The sequence below is a fragment of the Bidens hawaiensis genome, unplaced genomic scaffold, assembly GCF_021521415.1.
Source record: "Bidens hawaiensis isolate Kalapana, Puna unplaced genomic scaffold, B.hawaiensis_p1.1 tig00000055_1, whole genome shotgun sequence".
NCBI lineage: Eukaryota > Viridiplantae > Streptophyta > Magnoliopsida > Asterales > Asteraceae > Bidens > Bidens hawaiensis.
In genome coordinates this window covers 9,022,778-9,041,307 of record NW_027491016.1, presented here as the reverse complement: position 1 = coordinate 9,041,307, position 18,530 = coordinate 9,022,778, and the positions used below count along the sequence as shown (strand labels likewise).

Below are 18,530 nucleotides of genomic sequence, written 5' to 3'. Positions count from 1 at the left end.
ATGTATCCTTGTTAGAATGAGGAGGTAGGAGTTTTCCTTGCAACAATTCCTCATGACTTGCCATGAACGCATGAAATAGTGCAATATGAGAGTCATCAACTTGAGGAGTGGAGTGAGATGAGCTACTAGCAGACTTGTCAATCCCATGAGCCTTGAGGGCATACTCAATTGCTTTATTTACTACTTCTTAGAATGAATTTGAACTAGATTGTGACACCCGGTAAATTCCCAACCCCTTAAACTAAGTAATCAACCTAATAATTAGGTGATTGTAAATATTATGCGCGCCATGATAGTCAGCGCGTGCATTTGTTATGTGCGCCCTGCGCGAGCGCACCATATTAAGAACCTGCGTGAGCATATATTATATGCGCCATGCGTGAATGATTTGGCTTTATGTTTTCATGTAACATAAACGTTATGTTGTCTATGGGTTGACCATCCCGCATGATGCTAAGGCGGGTGCATCCTACATCGTTTATGCGCGTGCGGAAGGGAACTAACCTACCCGCATGGCGGGAACGTTGAGAGCTAGTTTGTCTGAAGCTCCAGGATGGAATTGACTTCAACATGACTGATCACTATGTTGAAATACCAAGACCACCTGGAGAATCTACAAATGAAACTCAAATATCCCTAAAATGCGAGAAGGTTACGCACCTACCCGCAGCAAAGAAATGTTCTACACGCAGAAAGCTATGCGCACCAAGTTATACGCGCAGAACACTTAGTCAAAATGTTCAGATTTAAGGAAATTGTCCCCGCCCAAAAGAGGGCGGTAGCGTGTTTCAGAAAACTACTTTTTACTGTACACTGTCTAAAGCACTGAAAAAGCAAACTGTAAAAGTCAACTGCCAGCCACCCACTCTCACCAGCCACAGCCCTGCATGTCCTGTCCATATCAAATCAGAATCTTTAATCTACTTTTCTACTCTTTTTAATAAATAATAATAATTTCCATACTTTACCATCATTTCAAAAGATTACAATTCCCTAAAGCAAGGGATTGTGTTCCCTTGAGTTTGCCTATAAATTTGTAGCCTAAATTATCACCCAAAACACACTTCAAAGAACTACGAACTTGCACTAATCCTTTCCCAAGCATCCGTTGTTTCCAGCTCCGATCCTGTTACTAGGTAAGCCGAGAATATAACCTTGAAACCTACTATCCAACCCTTGTATTCTCCTATTTCTTGATCTTAATATATATACTTGTTATTTGATCGTATTCTAGACCTTCGATTCCGAGGCCAACACCAAGAAAACCCGAATCTCGATTAAGCCCTTAACAAGAACCACAGGTGAGTCTCACAGCCCCTATTTTCACTGTTTTCACTGTTTTAAACTGCTTTCGGGGCGAGGGACACGTACTTAAATAATGTTTTATCATGGTATACTTACAAGCTATGAAAGCGATTATGTGTTTAAGTTATGTTTCATGATGAGCAATGCAAACGGTTATCTAAGGTTTTCAATGTATGTGCGCTAGAACTCGAGTAAGTGATCACTTTACCATTGGAACTCTAAGGGTAGGGACTGCTGGTTTGATCCACCCACTCGTAGGGGTCGCACCTCTTTGCATGGACGAGTGCCTAGTATGGTCATGGGGCAGTACTATGGGTTTGAGCCCGCTCGTAGGGGTCGCGCCTCTTTGCATGGACGAGCGCCTTGTTTTCCGGCACAACGTCCGCGCGTAACCCGCGGGACGGAATTATTATTTTAGCTCGTAGGGGCAATGCCTCTTTGCATGGACGAGCACAGTTTCTCAGAATTGTTCGCGCGTAACCCGCGGGACAGTATCCTTAGCTCGTAGGGGCAATGCCTCTTTGCATAGACGAGCATAGTTTTCCAGAAACGTCTGCGCGTAACCCGCGGGACGGTATTACATTATTTTAGCTCGTAGTGGCAGCGCCACTTACACAGACGAGCACAGTTCCCAGAAATGTTCGCGCGTAACCCGCGGAATGGTTTTATCAGAATATGTTAATATAACTGTCTTACCAAGCATGTGTTTTAATGAGGCTAACAGAATATGTTTCAGAATGATTATGATGCAATACGATTTATCAAGTTACTAAAACTTGTGAACTCACTCAGTTTATACTGATTCAAATGTTTTTACGTGTCTTTCAGGAGATAACTAGGTAGCGCATGGAGTCACACTTAGAGCACCTCACGCTGAACATCTAAAACTAGCTTTTTGGAAGATTTTAGTTCTATCCCTTCGATGCGCGTGGTTGTACCCGCCGCGCAAGGGGATATGGCGTGGAAATCTTCAATAGTTTTTATACTTGGATGTTTTTATGTAATCTTAAACAATGACATTTGTATTAAACATTTCATGCGCAATGAAAATCTTTGAATGTTTTGCAATGGCCCGTGCTTAATTATCAATCCCCACTCGCGCGCGCCCGGCTGTTTCCGCCGCTCAGGGCCGGGTGTGACAGATTGGTATCAGAGCACTGGTTATAGCGAACTAGGAAAAGAAGTTTTTAACCTAGACTATAACCTTTGGGGAATCGCATGAAATATTTTCAAAAGAATATGTTCAAAAGAAAAATCACACACGCACTTAGGAACACGGGTCACAGTGTCTAGAGATAAGAACATTATGTGCTCTGAGTACATGCGCTAAGTTTGTTATATTTTCTTTTTATGAAAAGAATGCCTCCAACCAGAGCCAAGGGAATTACCATGACACCCGAGGAGCTCGCAGAAATAATCGCGCAGGCGATTGCAACACATGAGGCCAGCAAGGCCGAATCTAGTCAGGGTCGCCAAGAGAACGAGACCCCAGAACCCGAATCAGGAGCCTTGGACAAAGGATGCTCCTATAAAACATTCATGGCCTGTAGGCCTTGGCCGTTCAAAGGCACCGAAGGAGCCATTGGGCTCTACAATTGGATTGACAAGATGGAGACAGTTCTCTCCATCAGCGGATGTAGTGAAAACCAAAAGGTCCTTTACGCGACCTGCATGTTCCAAGAAGCAGCTTCGTCTTGGTGGAAGCTCCAAGTAAAGACTTTGGGGCGAGAAATTGCTCTTCACAAGACCTGGGAAGAATTGAAAGAAATGATGATGAGAAAGTTCTGCTCTCGCGCAGAAATTCAGAGCTTGCAACAAGAATTCTGGAACCACACCATGGTAGGAACGGATATCGATGCCTACACCAATCGTTTCAACGAGCTTTGCCAGCTGGTGCCAGACATGGCAAACACAGAAGAAAAGAAAATCGAGAGTTACATCTTTGGGTTACCTCCTGTCGTTAGAGTCCCGCTCAACGCCGCCGCACCTCCGACCTTTGACGAGGCGGTTGCGCGAGCCATCACCCTTACAAGGGATACGGTTCGTGCGGGTATGATGACCACTCGCTTGAACGAGCAGCGAACCTCTGACTCCAAGAGGAAATGGAACTCCCACCGAGGGTCAGACTTCAAGCAGCCACCGCCCAAGAAGCAGGAAAGCACAAGGGTTTACGCGATTCAAGCCGCGGAACCATCAAGGAAAGGATACAGCGGGCCTCGCCCATGGTGCAGCAAATGCAAGTATCACCACGAGGGTGAATGCGTAAAAATCGAATGCGCCAAATGTGGCAGATCAGGACACAAGGCGATGAATTGTCGCATCAGAGAAGCTGGATCGAGCGACAGCTGCTACGCATGCGGGAAGCCTGGACACTTCAGTCGGGATTGCCCACAGAAAGGAAACCAAGCTCGCGGGAGAGCTTTTGTGATTGGCGCGGGTGAAGCAAAGGAAGAGCCGAATGTGGTAACCGGTACGTTTTTGCTTAACGGTCATTATGCATCTGTCTTATTTGATACTGGCGCTGACCTAAGTTTTATATCCCATGAGTTTAAAAACTCCCTGGGCTTAGCGACCAGTAAGCTAGACAAACCTTATACTATAGAACTAGCCAATGGTAGGCAGTTATGCGCGAATGAAAGGACTGAGCAATGCGTATTAGTCATGGGAGGTCATGAGTTCAATATAAACTTGTTGCCAATAGATTTGGGAAGTTTCGATGTTGTGGTAGGTATGGATTGGTTGGTCGAGAATCTCGCGGAGATTGTTTGTCATGAGAAGCAGGTTCGGATTCCACTGTTGAACGGAGAAACTTTGATGATTCAAGGGGAAAGAAGGGGAGTTGCGACGAAACTGATTTCATGCCTAAAGGCGCGTAAGTGCCTAAGGAAAGGGTGCTACGCCTTCCTGGCGCATGTAGTAAAGAAAGGAGATGAGCGAAGAATTGAAGACTTACCGGTAGTGCGCGAATTTCCAGAAGTTTTTCCTGAAGATCTGCCCGGATTACCGCCGCCGCGACAAGTCGAGTTTCATATTGATTTGGTCCCAGGAGCTGCGCCAGTAGCTCGAGCGCCTTATCGCTTAGCTCCATCTGAGATGCAAGAACTATCCAATCAGTTACAGGAACTATTGGATAAGGGTTTCATTCGCCCAAGTTTCTCACCTTGGGGAGCTCCAGTACTGTTTGTAAAGAAGAAGGATGGTTCGTTCCGGATGTGTATTGACTACAGGGAGCTGAACAAGCTGACAGTCAAAAATCGGTACCCCTTACCAAGGATTGACGACTTATTTGATCAGTTGCAGGGATCCAGTTATTATTCGAAGATAGATCTACGGTCAGGATACCACCAACTTAGGGTCCATGAGGAAGACGCGCCAAAGACAGCCTTCCGAACCAGATATGGCCATTATGAGTTCTTAGTGATGCCTTTCGGGCTAACTAATGCGCCGGCTGTATTCATGGATCTGATGAACCGTGTGTGCAAACCATACTTGGACAAGTTTGTGATTGTGTTTATAGATGATATTTTGATTTACTCTCGAACCAAGGCCGAGCATGAGCAACACCTGAGAATGATTTTGGAATTGTTAAGGAAAGAAAAGTTGTATGCGAAGTTTTCCAAGTGCGAGTTTTGGCTTAGAGAAGTTCACTTTCTCGGTCACGTTGTAAACGAGAAAGGAATACACGTCGATCCTTCTAAGGTTAAAGCCATCGAAAACTGGGAAGCGCCAAAAACCCCAACTGAGGTGAGGCAATTCCTTGGACTAGCTGGCTACTATCGACGCTTCATTGAGAACTTCTCCAAGATAGCTCTACCTCTGACCGCGCTAACTCAGAAAGACAAGGCGTTTATTTGGGGCGAGAATCAGGAAGCGGCATTTCAAATGTTGAAACAGAAGTTATGTAGTGCGCCAATCTTATCCCTGCCCGAGGGGACGGATGACATCGTTGTTTACTGCGACGCTTCACACCAGGGACTCGGATGTGTCCTTATGCAGCGAGACAAAGTCATAGCGTATGCCTCGCGCCAACTTAAGACCAATGAAAAGAACTACACAACGCATGATCTGGAACTTGGAGCGGTTGTCTTCGCGCTAAAAATTTGGCGCCATTACCTCTATGGTACAAAGTGTATAATCTTTACGGATCACAAGAGCCTTCAACATATATTTGATCAAAAGGATTTAAACATGAGGCAACGAAGATGGGTTGAATTGTTGAACGATTATGATTGTGAAATAAAATACCACCCTGGAAAGGCGAATGTGGTGGCAGACGCGCTAAGTAGGAAGGAGCGAATAAAAACACTACGGGTCAAGGCCCTAAAGCTAACAATTCACGCAGAGCTCTCTACGCGCATCCGAGACGCTCAGCAAGAAGCCTTGAAACCAGAGTTTGTTAAAAACGAATGCCTTGGGGGTATGATTAAGAATTTGGAACTTAAAGGGAACACTCGATATTTTGCCAACCGCATATGGGTCCCTCTCAAGGGAGGATTGCGCGAGCAAGTTTTAAACGAAGCTCACAAGACGCGATATTCCGTACATCCTGGCGCAGACAAGATGTACCAAGATGTTAAAACGCTATATTGGTGGCCCAATCTTAAAGGCGCCATCGCGACGTATGTCAGTAAGTGCCTGACGTGTTCGAAGGTAAAGGCTGAATACCAGAAACCATCAGGGTTGCTTCAACAGCCAGAAATTCCCATGTGGAAGTGGGAACAAATCTCTATGGACTTCATCACCAAACTACCAAGGACACCTGGGGGTTACGACACGATATGGGTTATTGTGGATCGGCTAACTAAGTCAGCGCACTTCCTGCCGATTAAAGAAACTGATAAAATGGAAAAGCTAGCCCGACTATATATTCGAGAAGTAGTTTCAAAACATGGAGTCCCAGTGTCCATCATTTCCGATAGAGATAGTCGGTTCACCTCAAGGTTTTGGAGATCATTACAAGAGGGGTTAGGTACTCGACTGGACATGAGTACGGCTTATCACCCCCAAACGGATGGACAAAGCGAACGAACGATCCAGACATTGGAAGATATGCTGCGCGCGTGCGCGATCGATTTTGGAGGTAGTTGGGATACCCACCTCCCGTTGGTTGAATTTTCTTACAATAACAGTTATCACACAAGCATTAAAGCTGCGCCGTTCGAAGCTTTGTATGGGCGCAAGTGTAGATCCCCACTGTGCTGGGCTGAAGTGGGTGAGAAGCAAATGACTGGTCCAGAATTAATCCAAGAAACAACAGACAAGATTTTTCAGATAAGGGATCGCCTTAAGACAGCGCGCGACAGACAGAAGAGTTATGCTGATATGAGAAGGAAACCGTTGGAGTTTCAAGTAGGGGATAAAGTACTTTTGAAAGTCTCTCCATGGAAGGGAGTCCCCCGTTTCGGTAAGCGAGGAAAGCTAAATCCGCGCTTCATTGGACCATTCGAGATCCTGGAAAGGATCGGTCCGGTTGCTTATAAACTTCGTTTACCCGCCGAACTCGGTGGAGTTCATGATACGTTTCATGTATCCAACCTCAAGAAATGTTTATCTGACGAAACGTTGATTTTACCGTTGGAAGAAGTTCATATTGACAAACAGCTGCACTTCGTAGAAGAACCTATAGCCGTAACCGATTGGAAAGAACAAAGGTTGCGCAGAAGCAGAATCAAGTTGGTAAAAGTTCAATGGAACTCAAGGCGTGGGCCTGAATTCACTTGGGAAAGAGAAGATCAGATGCGCATAAAATACCCACACCTCTTTCAGAACATGGCTTCTGCCAGCAACGTCTCCTAAATTTCGGGACGAAATTCGTTTAACGAGGGGAGAATGTGACACCCGGTAAATTCCCAACCCCTTAAACTAAGTAATCAACCTAATAATTAGGTGATTGTAAATATTATGCGCGCCATGATAGTCAGCGCGTGCATTTGTTATGTGCGCCCTGCGCGAGCGCACCATATTAAGAACCTGCGTGAGCATATATTATATGCGCCATGCGTGAATGATTTGGCTTTATGTTTTCATGTAACATAAACGTTATGTTGTCTATGGGTTGACCATCCCGCATGATGCTAAGGCGGGTGCATCCTACATCGTTTATGCGCGTGCGGAAGGGAACTAACCTACCCGCATGGCGGGAACGTTGAGAGCTAGTTTGTCTGAAGCTCCAGGATGGAATTGACTTCAACATGACTGATCACTATGTTGAAATACCAAGACCACCTGGAGAATCTACAAATGAAACTCAAATATCCCTAAAATGCGAGAAGGTTACGCACCTACCCGCAGCAAAGAAATGTTCTACACGCAGAAATCTATGCGCACCAAGTTATACGCGCAGAACACTTAGTCAAAATGTTCAGATTTAAGGAAATTGTCCCCGCCCAAAAGAGGGCGGTAGCGTGTTTCAGAAAACTACTTTTTACTGTACACTGTCTAAAGCACTGAAAAAGCAAACTGTAAAAGTCAACTGCCAGCCACCCACTCTCACCAGCCACAGCCCTGCATGTCCTGTCCATATCAAATCAGAATCTTTAATCTACTTTTCTACTCTTTTTAATAAATAATAATAATTTCCATACTTTACCATCATTTCAAAAGATTACAATTCCCTAAAGCAAGGGATTGTGTTCCCTTGAGTTTGCCTATAAATTTGTAGCCTAAATTATCACCCAAAACACACTTCAAAGAACTACGAACTTGCACTAATCCTTTCCCAAGCATCCGTTGTTTCCAGCTCCGATCCTGTTACTAGGTAAGCCGAGAATATAACCTTGAAACCTACTATCCAACCCTTGTATTCTCCTATTTCTTGATCTTAATATATATACTTGTTATTTGATCGTATTCTAGACCTTCGATTCCGAGGCCAACACCAAGAAAACCCGAATCTCGATTAAGCCCTTAACAAGAACCACAGGTGAGTCTCACAGCCCCTATTTTCACTGTTTTCACTGTTTTAAACTGCTTTCGGGGCGAGGGACACGTACTTAAATAATGTTTTATCATGGTATACTTACAAGCTATGAAAGCGATTATGTGTTTAAGTTATGTTTCATGATGAGCAATGCAAACGGTTATCTAAGGTTTTCAATGTATGTGCGCTAGAACTCGAGTAAGTGATCACTTTACCATTGGAACTCTAAGGGTAGGGACTGCTGGTTTGATCCACCCACTCGTAGGGGTCGCACCTCTTTGCATGGACGAGTGCCTAGTATGGTCATGGGGCAGTACTATGGGTTTGAGCCCGCTCGTAGGGGTCGCGCCTCTTTGCATGGACGAGCGCCTTGTTTTCCGGCACAACGTCCGCGCGTAACCCGCGGGACGGAATTATTATTTTAGCTCGTAGGGGCAATGCCTCTTTGCATGGACGAGCACAGTTTCTCAGAATTGTTCGCGCGTAACCCGCGGGACAGTATCCTTAGCTCGTAGGGGCAATGCCTCTTTGCATAGACGAGCATAGTTTTCCAGAAACGTCTGCGCGTAACCCGCGGGACGGTATTACATTATTTTAGCTCGTAGTGGCAGCGCCACTTACACAGACGAGCACAGTTCCCAGAAATGTTCGCGCGTAACCCGCGGAACGGTTTTATCAGAATATGTTAATATAACTGTCTTACCAAGCATGTGTTTTAATGAGGCTAACAGAATATGTTTCAGAATGATTATGATGCAATACGATTTATCAAGTTACTAAAACTTGTGAACTCACTCAGTTTATACTGATTCAAATGTTTTTACGTGTCTTTCAGGAGATAACTAGGTAGCGCATGGAGTCACACTTAGAGCACCTCACGCTGAACATCTAAAACTAGCTTTTTGGAAGATTTTAGTTCTATCCCTTCGATGCGCGTGGTTGTACCCGCCGCGCAAGGGGATATGGCGTGGAAATCTTCAATAGTTTTTATACTTGGATGTTTTTATGTAATCTTAAACAATGACATTTGTATTAAACATTTCATGCGCAATGAAAATCTTTGAATGTTTTGCAATGGCCCGTGCTTAATTATCAATCCCCACTCGCGCGCGCCCGGCTGTTTCCGCCGCTCAGGGCCGGGTGTGACATAGATGATGCTGGCTGACTTGAAGCAGACTTGATTAATGCAGTGTTCTGGGCAGGTTGAGCAAAATGCGCTTTCACTCCATTGACCGGATGAACTGTCTGTAGGTCTCGAAACTGGATCCGACAAAGAACGGCTTCGTTCTTGATAAACGATCGAGACGGGCACAGTAAATCAAACGACCAAACATAATATATAGATAACATAAAGTATAGGAATGATCTCGTTATCAGTTGAAAGATTTAATATATTAAACACGAGCTGACCCACCTAAGGTGAGCTCCCCTTGGGTGGATGATTACACCATCAAAACACACACTAATAAGAACATACAAAAGTCCTATTTATAGCCTAACACAACATATTCTAGAAGCCTTATCCCATTGAAGCTAAACGCTTGTGTCGAACCTCTCGTCTCGTGTCCGGACCTCTCACCGACATTAAATATTATCTTGACCGTGAATGAAATAATGGTTTCGTAATTTGATATCGCAAATCACCAATATAGGCCTTACAATCATCCCCTTGACTTGTGATCTCAAAACGTTGTCTCACCGTGTCTCGCATCTTCACAAATCATTCGATAAATCGATACCTCTTCATTTCAATTCACCCCCTCAAGGTATGATTCACCTATATTTAATCTTGAAGTGGTTCTCGCTTCTACGGATCTTAAGTTGTATATAGGCATGAGATGAGCTCGAATATCCACAAATCGATCTCGAATATCCACAAATCGATCTCGAATTACCGGATTTAATGATCAAATGAACAAAACTTATTAATTCGTTCGAAGTTCACCTTTCGGTTCCAACTTCTCGAACGCCTTACAAATAACAAGATTTGAACACGGTTAAACAAGACGAAACCCGAACAAATTTTGACTTTCTTCAGTTTGGTCAACTCAATCACTTATTTCAAAAATTTCCTTTCTTTGGTGACAAAGTCTGAAAAAAAACTCTCAATAACAATATGCCACAAAATACTTTTAAATTGTAGTCAAATCTTTTGACCACCACCAAATATGAAAATGCTGATCTTAGTACATGAAAAAACACATAATAATGCATTATACTTTAAGCAAACCTTATCTTGTTGATTTTGAGCAAAACAACCAGGTTAGAACAAGAATCAAATACCACTTTGAAGAAAAAAAAACATTTCTGATTTTCAACAGCCGACACATACCTCATGTTCTTCACAAAACTCTACCATTTGAGCCTCTTCCTCCCTTGCTTGGAAAACGGATTTCCGACCACCGGAAAGTCGATCTCGTTCTCAACCACCATCACCATTAATACCCACCACCACCAATAACCATATTCTGACATCATCATCACGTATCCGGAGACCAACCTGCCGGAAAACGCCAACAACTGCCGAAAAAACGAGCTCCGAGCAGTCACTGTTCAAACACCACCATAACCAAGCCACCACTGTCACGAACCCACCGGTGGCACACTATCCGACCTACCACAACAAGCAGAGATAACCGACACTCATGTCGGAGTTTGATGTACATCTTCAATCTCTAGAATCGTCACCGGGAAGGTTCGTAGGGTCGCCAGATTCTCGGCGTATGTCGGAACAGTTCCCGAAACGCCCGGATCTTGCACTTGTAGATCCCGAACATCCGGATCTACAAGGAGAATGCTTCAAACACGCTTATTTCCCACTTTATTTCCAACTTTGTTTCTAGATCTAGAAACTTTATTTTCTAACTTCAACGGGTTTTAACGTCTCAGTTCGGGTAATATCGGAAATAGAACCCGAATATCAAGAACAAAGTTGAATCATAAGATTCGACCCGCTCTAATACCAATTGTAGGTCCCGAAACCGGATCCGACAACGAACGGATTTGTTCTTGATAAACGCTCGAGACGGGTGCAGTAAATCAAACGACCGAACTTAATATAAAGATAACATAAAGTATAGGAATGATCTCGTTATCGGTTGAAAAATTTAATATATTAAACACGAGCCGACCCACCCAAGGTGAGCTCCCCATGGGCGGATGATTACACCATCAAAACACACACTAATAAGAACATACAAAAGTCCTATTTATAGCCTAACACTACATATTCTAGAAGCCTTATCCCATTGAAGCTAAACGCGTGTGCCGAAGCTCTCGTCTCATGTCCGGACCTCTCACCGACATTAAATATTATCTTGACCGTGAATGAAATAATGGGTTTCGTAATTTGATATCGCAAGTCACCAATATTGGCCTTACACTGTCGAATGAGCTTGACTGAGAAAGGCAGAACCGATTCCAAAACCTGTAGCGATCCCAGCTTGATTCAGAGAACTCATATGGTTGTTTAGTCTAAGCTTGTCATCCATCTCAAATGACTTGATTGTAGAGATCAAGTCTTAAAGAGAGATGACGTTCAGATTTGTTGTTCGCTTGATGGTGATAACATGGCTATTCCATGTGCAAGATAATGAGTTCAGCAGCTTGTATTTATCTCTGACATGTCTGTATCTATTCCTGCACTTCTCATCTTTATGATTAACTTCTCAAATCTCCCAATGAGATTTTCAATAGTCTCTCCCTGAACATGATTGAACATGTTGAATTCACCCTTCAACATGGATTTTCTACTGTTTTTCATATCCAACTTTCCTTCAAATTTCTCAGCAAGTGCATCCCAGAGTCCTTTGACAGATGTGTGGTATCTCAAAGTTTGAGCTATATCGGCTAACAGACACACACTCAAGACTCCATATGACTTTTGATCTTCAAGAGTCATTTTCTTGTCATCTTACCTGTAGCCTTCAATGGAAGTATCAATAGGTCCCTCAGGTGTCAAGGTCATAGGCTTTTGAAGACCAATTTCAATGGACCTAATCATAGCAAGATAGGATATTTTTATATAGTTTTTGAGCTTAAATTTGAAGTCATCAAAATTACTTTCAAATGTCATAAGTTTTGGAGGTTTTGTGGTGGTTCTAGCCTCATTGTCTAACATCAAACAGTTCTTTAATAGCTCATGATCATTTGCCATCTTGTACTTAACATAGAAGATCAAACACTTTGAATAAAAAGCTGTTTTGGACAAGTACAAACAAATCGAGTCAAGTACAAATTTAATTGGGTCGAACAAATTTGAAATGAGTCGAGTCGATTCGATTCGAGTAGACTTAATCGAGTCGAATGGAATTTGAATCAAATCAAGTGTAGAGACTCGATTCGATTGAAATGAAATTCAATTCGATTTGAATTAAACTAGATTCGGTTGGAATTTCAGTAACTTCCAAAACCATCATTTCACGTACGAATTTGATGTCGAACACTCTTTTTACCACTTTTGAACTTTACAACCAACCAGAAACTCGAGTGGTACTTTAACAACCTTAAAGACACCTTCAACCCAAATCTTTAAGCTTGTTAACACTTGGTAAACCCGGAACAACTTTACAAACCCATGAACAGATTCGCAAGAAAACACTCCTCAAACAAACATATAAGACCAAAATTCAAGGTTGTGATTCAAGAACCACAATTAGAAGAGCCTAAAGCTCTGTTACAAAATGTAGGTCCCGAAAATGGATCTAACAATAAGTTCTTGAATCAATCTCATTCACTAGTTAGCGAAAATCACTTGTAAGCAACCAAGATCTCGGATCTTGGTGGTGTTTGTTATTTGCCGTGAAGAGAGAAAGAGAGAGTTAGGAGAGAGTTGGTAATATGAAAAATATAAAAGTACTGCAAAAAGGCTGGTATGCATGGGTATGGTTGCACTATTTATAGTGCAAGCCATACCATGCTTGTTTCATTTAAACCGGCCCAATAGGCTCAAACTTACATGGTCTCGGACCCAAACATACATTAACGAAACCGACAAGCTATTAAAATTCATTGTAATAGAATTGTAATAATATAAAAGACTTATGTACAAAATAGGGCCTAACATGTTATACCATGAAAGCTATTAAAAAATGAAAATCAGTTTTTACTTGTAGCAACGACAAATGGTGGCAATAGGGGTGACCGTTTTATTTTTCTAAATAAAAGAAAAGATAAACTAAAAGGAAAAATACCTATAGCGACGACATGTCATCGCTACAGGGCTTTCATTTGGCGCTCACATTTTGGCTCTCCCGCTCAACTCTATGTCAGTGATTAGTCATTGCTATAGGATGTACCGTGGAAATATTTTGCCAAATTCTATGAAAACGATAAGTCATGGCGATAGGTGATCTATAGCTATGACAATTGTCGTCGCTATAACGCTCGTTATATCAGACAAAATTTATTGTATAGTATAGTAGAGGGTACGTGTATAATGCATGATGCTGATTTTGTGTCCCTAGCTTGAACTACATTTAAAGCATATAAAAGCGAGCAACTTTGATAACTATTATTTATTTCTCTTTAAAGAACGGTTGAAGTACACTTTCCTTTGGAATTCTCTAAACTTTCACGCTTAAAGTACGTACAGATATATATTTTTTCTTTTAAATATTATATAATAGTAACTAGTGCACAGGGTTTTACATCCCAAAGAAAAGATTCCTTGTTTAGTTAGTTAATTAATTAATTAAATGTCAAACCATAGAACCAACCAACCAGCTGCACATTAAAAATCAAAAGTGTTTAACAAGTGGTGGTTGTTTCAGATACCTTTGAGTTATCCATGTCAACTCACTTCATTTGCCATTCACCAAACATCACAATAATTACCGGTTACTTTTCATATTCGGGTATTTGATAACTTTACCTGCACAAATAAATATTAAATCCATATATATATATATATATATATATATATATATATATATATATATATATATATATATATATAGGACATATAATTGAGCTAGGGACAAATTTAATAACTTGTATACAAACTAGCTTGCTAGCTAGCTAGCTAGCATCAACCATGGTCCTTCTCTCTCTCTCTCTCTAGATATATAGATATATACATGTATATATATTATGGGTTTGTGTGTGTGAGGAGATTGTGTGTGTGAGTGAAAATGGGTGTGATAATTGGAAGTGGAGTGGGGTGATGTGCATGACTGTATGCCTTTGCGTGCAGGATCTTACATTTGCTAGTAACCATCGTGTCACCTGTCAGCAGTTATCACCAAATATATCTGCCCACACTCAATCATATAAGCAATAACATCAACTCTCTCTCTATACACACATGCAGTAGACAGAGAGAGAAAGAATGCATATGTGTTTCGTTTCTGTGAAAAGGGATTAGGGTTTTGATGAAAGAATAATAATAATAATAATAATGAAACAAGAAGAAGAAGATGTGTTTTTTAATTCCAAATTAGAATATTATGTATAAAAAAATGAATAAAGAAGTAGAAATTGGGGAAGCATAAGCAACACAAGACACGAGGGGGATACAGGGTTGCTAAGTAGAGGAAGAATGGGGAGCAAAGAGTCCTTATTTTCATAGTCTTGTAGTTTACCAGACAAAATATGCTTACTTTTAGGGTTTTCAAGTTTTGGTTCCATTTGCCAATGACATCCATCCACACCACCCACACCCCCTCCCTCCCTCTAAATATTATTTACTTCTCCACTATTCTACACATATACCCTATTCGCTACAAACTTTGTATACGTATGTGTATACGTTCGAGTGTAATTTTAAGTGTACAAGAACCACTAATTACTCTCTCTCTCTCTCTGGAAACTACTATGTACAAGTGTATTATTACATGGTTGATCTCTATATAATTAATATTCGTTCCGAAAAATAAAGGACATGGAGAGAGTTTCATACTTTGTGTAGTGTCCCTTCAAGACACTAAAACTCACAGGGGTTATTCGAATCATGGAGAAGTCCCTGTACTTTGATGACACTGCCCCCGAAAATATGTTGAAGAAAAATAGTGTAATCAGATAGACAAATAGATATACAAAATATTTGGTTATATATGATATTATGCTTTTCCTTGAAAAATACGAGAGATTTAGTGTTATGGAATGACACGGAACTGTAGAATTTGGAGGGATATACCTTTACGATGATATATGCAACAGTACTGCTAATGCTAATAAAAGCAAAGTAGTTAATATTTTATTACCAATCATGTATTGCTTCCCTCTTATTTAGCCTACTTATTCACTATTATTTTACCATTTAATCCATGTAACATACTTACAAATAATTGAATGAATTTGTAATAAATGTTTGGTAAAAAGAAAGAATTACACTTCGTGAATTTATAAGGAGGTGTAAGCAGTAAGTACGTTGTGTTTCTCTGCATTTTGTCGGCTTTAGCATGCAACTCTATAGGGTTTTGTGCTGATGAAGAAGACATATCGATTCACATATATGCTGTCTTATAAAAGAATTATATGATGGAAAGCAAACTTCAAAAATCTGCATACTCTATAGAGCTGAAAGATCCATCAATAATGAGACTTAATGCATGACTCCCCCCCCCCCCCCCCCCTCACTTTTGTTTTCTCTCTCTGACCCTCACACGAATGGTAAATATAAGTATCTACCAGCTAAGAGTACATCTAACATGAAAGCTGAAAACTAACATCCGACAAGAAGAGTGATTACATACTAGTTTTGTAAGAGCATGCATATACACACACACATTGGATCACCAGATATCAGCTCCCCCTTTTTAGTCGACTTAACATAAATTAACAGATATAAATCCTAAACTACCGTAGCTATCCTTTATGCATATCGGATTCACCACGTGTTCACATTTATTAATTTGTTATATTTGTGAAAAAATTAGATCGTATAAGAAGATTGATTAACCTTACTTGTGCACATCCATAAGTCTTTTCTCCATAAACAAATCACTACTTTCCTTAGGTAATAATAGTGTGGTTCTAGTAAGATTAGTGCATTTAAGTTGAATTATAGATGGTGGCACTGATAAGACCTGGTTTGGATGTTCCTTCAACTAATGTTTTCTAACATAACCTAATTCTGTTAGTTTAAAGATAACATGTTCTTATGCATACCTATAAAAAAATTATGGAGTAAACATATACGTAGAGAATCAAATGGTGTATATAACTATATATAAATCTATATAAATGTAAAAGAAAACTTAGATAAAGTATTAGGCCTTGATGGATGCAAGCATTATTAATAATTAAAATAAAAAAAATAACTCATGATAATTAACATACTAATTAAACTAAACAACTTATGCAAACATAAGCATCCCTCTCAAATTAAGATGGTGGTGATGGATGGCAAATAATATATCAAAAAATAATACTAACTCATAAAATAATAATCACATTTCCTCCTAAAACAAGAAATTATTTCCCTTGTTAAAAACATTTTGCAAAAAATAAGCGGATAATGTACAGAATCTTTTCATTATACTTGTTCATCCGCATGCATGACTAGGGCTTGATATTCAATAGGGGTTTCAAGTTTCACATGAACAGCTCAATATCAAAAGATTATGTATGCAATTATGCATAGATATACATATATATATATATATATATATATATATATATATATGATATTAACGTATTTATATAAACCCTAACAACGATTAATCGATCAATGCCAAGAAGAAACCGAAAATAGGGGTTGATTCTGCCAACCTAAGAAGAAAGAATCACTAATAACCTCAAGATTATAACCTTCAGATGGATAATGAAGTCTCAACAGCAGTTTCGCCTGCGAAAGCGCGTACGCGCTGAGCGGAACGTTCCGATAGCCCGAACTTCTCATCATCACTTCCCATGACCGAAATCGTTCGTGCCGCTCTTTCCGCCGATCCCCTTCCTCCGCCACGATGTCCGCTATCTCTCGCCCGAACCACACTTGCTCCACCTCAATTCTCTCCCGGCTATTTGGAGGCAATGTGGCTTCTAACGACTCAAAAACCGCGGTGTAGTAACTCATTGCTTCTGAAAATCTTTGAAGAAATATTGGGTGGTTGTGGTTAGCTTCTTGTTCAGCTAGGGTTACAATTCTAGGGTTTAAGGATTTGATCTTCCTGAGTAATAAACATAACTTATCACGGTTTTTTAAATGGCGGTGGAGGTGTAACACGCAGTTGACGGCTAGGGTTTCATTAGGGTTGATAACAACCGCGGAGAGGTGGTCAATAAGGTGATCAATGTATTCGTTGCATTCGTTGTTTGTGTTTGGGAGTAAAAGTGGGTAGAACCGGAACCGGAGCTTAAGCGAGTGTGCAAATATGGAGAGACGGTCGCCGGTACGGCGGAGGAGGTTGAGGTTTGTTCCGGTGGCGGTGATACGGAGAGTTGGAGGCGGGTACCAGTCGGCGATGGCTTGCATTAATGGTGGCCATTGTACACCGTGCATAATGTTGAAATCGATTATGTGAATGTTTTGTGGATTGTTTGGATTGTGTGGATTTTGTGGAGTGTGTTGGTGGTGTTGAGGTTGATTAATGGCTTCTAAGATGGCTTGGTTGGCTGTGAGTTGACAGAATCTGATGAATGGAGTGATTTGGTTTAGGGATAAGTATGATGATTGTAGAGTTGGATCATTATATTGTGTTATGAAGAAGTTGTTAGTGGTAGTGATGGCGGTGGTGGTGGTGGTGGTGGTTGTAGGTGGTGGATTGATGTTGAGAATAATATTAGGTGGTGGTAGAGGATGGCGGTGGAGGCGGAGGGATAGGGCTCTAGTGAAAGAGTGGACTAACCGGTGAGTCGAGTCGCCGTAGGCGGAGGTGTTGGTGGAGAGGATGGAGATGAGGCGGTGGGCGGCGATGAAATCGGTCCGCGAAATGAGTTGGGCGGCAGTGAAGAGGAGTTGCCGCATGTGGATGGATGGTGGCTGGTGGTGGTGTTGGTTGAATAAGGTGGATAGTGGTAGTGGTGGTGGAGGTGGTGGTGGTAGATCTAGTTGTAAATTATGGTCTTCATTTGAATCTTGATGTGAAGATTGAGAGGATGAACCCAACATTTGGATGGAAACAGTTGTTTGATTGGTTTAATTCCTGTAGAACCCTAAAAATACTTTCTACACACAGTAATTGTGTGAGATGCTAGCAACCAAAACACCTGAAAGAAGAGCGTGCGTGTTATCCTAGATATGCATTTATTATGAATTTACAAAATAGACATACACACATCATACATATATATACATGTAACACACATATTATATGGTGGACTTTCATAATAGGTAACCATGTCACTTAACATAAGTAAAACTAAT

The 18,530-nt window shown here is 41.2% G+C and overlaps 1 pseudogene; it reads right to left on the bottom strand.

Moving 5' to 3' along the window:
- Nucleotides 1-16,892: 16,892 nt before the first annotated feature.
- Nucleotides 16,893-18,275, bottom strand: LOC143537696 (scarecrow-like protein 18 pseudogene; annotated as a pseudogene).
- Between the last annotated feature and the right edge of the window lie 255 nt (nucleotides 18,276-18,530).